The following is a 5,000-nucleotide window of genomic DNA, read 5'->3' as shown; positions in this document are numbered from 1 at the left end:
TAAGTAAACTCATTACTTGGTGATAAACTGCTGGAACAACATTTTCAAATGTTTCCAGAACGTTGCAGTAAAAGGTTTATCAATCCTTCTTGTTTTTTTTGTTTTTTTTTTAAGAAACCCCCTAACTTTCAAAAACCCCGTGATTGGTGGCGAGACCCTCGACACACGACCATTAGTCAAACTCAAGCATGCGTCAATTTTTGTTACGTGATAAGATGAACAAACAAAACAGATAGATCACTTGGATAACAGTTGACTTTCACAGCGTGACAGTCGCACAGTCCGTTTTTCAAAAAAACTGTGCAGGTCAAATTAATCTTACAAGTTTCACCGAATGTGATCCGTTCATGTGCTCCAGTTGTACTTATCCACGCCTCTTCTTCACTTATTTTTTATTTTAGGTCGATATTATGAATTCTAACACCTTCATCTCGTTACAAAAAGTTTCCAGGTGTATTCGACCCAGCCCGTTTTTGTAACTTCACATATTGGTTCCTGTTTGTAGTTGGTGACTCATTATGAATCCAGTTTATCGAATCGTTCGGTTAATTTGTGTTACTAAAAATAATGTTTCCCTAATAACAGGAGAGGATGGCAATGGAAACCTAACGCCAGGAGCCATGGTAGCTTCCGCGAACATCGCCTTGTTAGTTGCTGTGTTCCTGCTAAACTCAGATCGCATTCAGAAAGCCATTGAGATATGCAACGAATGTTTGATTTTGCTAAATAACACCGATCAAAACAGAAAAGACCAATTTGACTCACTACAGCTACAATTTTACGGCGCCTTCTATGAAGTTCTTTTCAGCGCCTATCGTCGTATCTCTGACTACATTAGTGCGGAAAGATGCGGCAAGAAACTGCTTGTCTTATACAGCGAGTCTGGTGACTTAGTGAAAGAAGGAAACGTAAGCATAGCTCTAGCAGAGATTGCCGAGAGTCTAATAAAGTTTGCAAATGCCAAACAACTTTATGAAAAAGCGGTTAAAATAAAGAGACAAAGTGGTGATAAAATTGGAGAAGCGAACGCCTGCACAAGACTCGGAACTATGTTATATAAACTCGGCGAAAACCTAAATGCAAAAGAATATCTTGAGAAGGCCCTTACCATAACAACCAAAATTGGCGACCAAAGAGGAAAAGTATCCTGTTATGAAAAACTAGGTAATGTATTTGGGTCTCTCGGGCAATACGACAAGGCTAAAGAGTATCTCCAAAAGGCCCTTCTCATCAGAACTGAGATTGGCGACAGAAAAGGAGAAGCAACATGTTATGGAAACCTAGGTACTGTGTTTGAGTCCCTCGGGCAATACGACAAGGCTAAAGAGTATCTCCAAAAGGCGATTGTCATCAAAGCTGAGATTGGCAACAGAAAAGGAGAAGCAACATGTTATGGAAACCTAGGTACTGTGTTTCGGTTGCTCGGGCAATACGATAAGGCTAAAAAGTATCTCCAAAAGGCGCTCGTCATCAGAACTGAGATTGGCGACAGAGAAGGAGAGGCAGCTGATTACGGAAACCTAGGTACTGTGTTTGAGTCGCTCAGGCAATACGACAAGGCTAAAGAGTATCTCCAAAAGGCGCTTGTCATCAGAACTGAGATTGGCGACAGAAAAGGAGAAGCAACATGTTATGGAAACCTAGGTACTGTGTTTGAGTCCCTTGGGCAATACGACAAGGCTAAAGAGTATCTCCAAAAGGCGCTTGTCATCAAAGCTGAGATTGGCAACAGAAAAGGAGAAGCAACATGTTATGGAAACCTAGGTACTGTGTTTCTTTCGCTCGGGCAATACGACAAGGCTAAAGAGTATCTCTAAAAGGCGCTTGTCATCAGAACTGAGATTGGCGACAGAAAAGGAGAAGCAACATGTTATGGAAACCTAGGTACTGTGTTTGAGTCCCTCGGGCAATACGACAAGGCTAAAGAGTATCTCCAAAAGGCGCTTGTCATCAAAGCTGAGATTGGCAACAGAAAAGGAGAAGCAACATGTTATGGAAACCTAGGTACTGTGTTTGAGTCGCTCGGGCAATACGACAAGGCTAAAGAGTATCTCCAAAAGGCGCTTGTCATCAGAACTGAGATTGGCGACAGAAAAGGAGAAGCATCATGTTATGGAAACCTAGGTACTGTGTTTCAGTTCCTCGGGCAATACGACAAGGCTGAAGAGTATCTCCAAAAGGCGCTCGTCATCAGAACTGAGATTGGCGACAGAAAAGGAGAGGCAGCTGATTACGGAAACCTAGGTACTGTGTTTGAGTCGCTCGGGCAATACGACAAGGCTAAAGAGTATCTCCAAAAGGCGCTCGTCATCAGAACTGAGATTGGCGACAGAAAAGGAGAAGCATCATGTTATGGAAACCTAGGTACTGTGTTTCAGTTCCTCGGGCAATACGACAAGGCTAAAGAGTATCTCCAAAAGGCGCTCGTCATCAAAACTGAGATTGGCGACAGAGAAGGAGAGGCAGCTGATTACGGAAACCTAGGTACTGTGTTTGAGTCGCTCGGGCAATACGACAAGGCTAAAGAGTATCTCCAAAAGGCGCTTGTCATCAGAACAGAGATTGGCGACAGAAAAGGAGAAGCAACATGTTATGGAAACCTAGGTACTGTGTTTCGGTTGCTCGGGCAATACGACAGGGCTAAAGAGTATCTCCAAAAAGCGCTTGTCATCAGAACTGAGATTGGCGACAGAAAAGGAGAGGCAGCTGATTACGGAAACCTAGGTACTGTGTTTGAGTCGCTCGGGCAATACGACAAGGCTAAAGAGTATCTCCAAAAGGCGCTTGTCATCAAAGCTGAGATTGGCAACAGAAAAGGAGAAGCAACATGTTATGGAAACCTAGGTACTGTGTTTCAGTCGCTCGGGCAATACGACAAGGCTAAAGAGTATCTCCAAAAGGCGCTCGTCATCAGAACTGAGATTGGCGACAGAGAAGGAGAGGCAGCTGATTACGGAAACCTAGGTACTGTGTTTGAGTCGCTCGGGCAATACGACAAGGCTAAAGAGTATCTCCAAAAGGCGCTTGTCATCAGAACTGAGATTGGCGACAGAGAAGGAGAAGCATCATGTTATGGAAACCTAGGTACTGTGTTTAAGTCCCTCGGGCAATACGACAAGGCTAAAGAGTATCTCCAAAAGGCGCTTGTCATCAAAGCTGAGATTGGCGACAGAAAAGGAGAAGCAACATGTTATGGAAACCTAGGTAATGTGTTTCGGTCGCTCAGGCAATACGACAAGGCTAAAGAGTATCTCCAAAAGGCGATTGTCATTAAAGCTGAGATTTGCGACAGGAAAGGAGAAGCATCATGTTATGGAAACCTAGGTACTGTGTTTCTTTCGCTCGGGCAATACGACAAGGCTAAAGAGTATCTCCAAAAGGCGCTTGTCATCAAAACTGAAATTAGTGATAAGCGAGGTGAAGCAGTAGATCTTGCAAACCTTGGAAGTGTGTTTAGAACTGTTGGAGATTATGAAGATTCGGAAGTATGCTTGAAGAAAGCTTTATCCATATCGAGAGATATTGGTGATAGAAAAAGCGAGTTCCAAATCCTTAGAGAGTACGCCATTTTGTATCTATTCCAATGTAAAATCGAAGACTCCCTTACGTGTCTTCGTCTTTGCATAAAAATTTATGATGAGCTAAGATATTTCTTAGGCGCCAATGATGAGTTCAAAACATCATTTCTGGAGGACTCAGGAATATTTCCCTACAAGCTGCTTTGTAATTTGCTTTGTGCCACCGGAAATGTGCGGGATGCTCTTTATGTTGAGGAGTTAAGTCGAGCTAGAGGCCTATCAGACTTGATGGCAGAGAAGTACTCGCTTGAAACGCACATTTCTGCTAATCCACAATCTTGGTTTAGCATTGAGAACATTTTTAGAAAGAAAAATAACTGTACTTGTCTGTACATTTCTTATTTTCACAATTGTCTGCATTTGTGGATCTTGAAAACAAGTGGAGTCCTTCACTATAAAGCAATATCACTAGAAGAGTATCTAGTTCAGGCTGGGTTGGCCAAAGATTTGCCTCTGAGTAAATTTTTGACTGATAATCTCCAGAGTCTTGGTAATTTACCAATTGAAGATTGTGAAGATCGGTCTTTAAATATGGTTGAATTGCAACCTCTTTCCCCCGAGAAAAAGAGCTCAGCAAGATTGCGACTCTTGGAGGAGGACGAGGAAGTAATTTCAAGTCTATCTTTGTGTTACAAAATGTTTATTGCCCCCGTTTATGATTTGCTTGAGGAGCCTGAAGTCATTATTGTCCCTGACCGCAGTTTGTACAAAGTTCCCTTTGCTGCCCTAAGTGAAACGGAGGGAGCCGAGTACCTGTCGGAGACTCATAGGATCCGTATCATTCCTTCTTTGACGACACTCAAGATCATTCAAGATAGTCCAGAGGACTATCACAGCAACACTGGTGCCTTGATAATAGGCAATCCCAAGGTTCATTGGCTGCTGCCATTGCCAGGTGCAAGAAAGGAAGCCGAGATGGTCGGACAACTGGTTGGTGTTTCGCCTCTGCTAGAAAAGGAAGCAACGAAGCAGGCGGTACTTGAGCGCATAAGTTCAGTGAGCTTGATACATTTTGCTGCCCATGGTAACGCCGAAAGGGGAGAAATTGCCCTTTCCTCCATTCCTATTGCCAACAGTCGAAACGATATCCCACCAAAGGAGGCTTACATGTTGACGATGGCTGATGTCTCACGAGTGAAAGTCAGAGCTAAACTGGTGGTACTTAGCTGCTGTCACAGTGGAAGTGGAGAGATAAGAGCCGAGGGAATTATAGGAATTGCCCGTGCGTTCTTAGGATCCGGAGCTCGTTCGGTGTTGGTTGCGCTGTGGGCCATTTCAGACAAAGCAACAGAGCAGCTGATGAGTCGGTTCTACGAACACCTTGTTGAAGGAGAAAGTGCCAGTGAATCCCTTCATCAGGCCATGAAGTGGATGAGAAAAAAGGGCCCTGCACAAGTGTCTGAGTGGGCTTCGTTTACGCTG

At 43.7% G+C, this 5,000-nt stretch overlaps 1 pseudogene; it reads left to right on the top strand.

Annotated features, from left to right (window-relative positions):
• Positions 1 to 620: 620 nt before the first annotated feature.
• LOC136279694 (tetratricopeptide repeat protein 28-like) overlaps positions 621 to 5,000 on the top strand; it is a 4,422-nt pseudogene continuing 42 nt past the window's right edge.

This window comes from Pocillopora verrucosa, chromosome 3 (assembly GCF_036669915.1).
Source record: "Pocillopora verrucosa isolate sample1 chromosome 3, ASM3666991v2, whole genome shotgun sequence".
Taxonomy (NCBI): Eukaryota; Metazoa; Cnidaria; class Anthozoa; order Scleractinia; family Pocilloporidae; genus Pocillopora; species Pocillopora verrucosa.
Note: the sequence above shows the minus strand (reverse complement) of the source record. Positions and strands in the feature narration are given on the sequence as shown.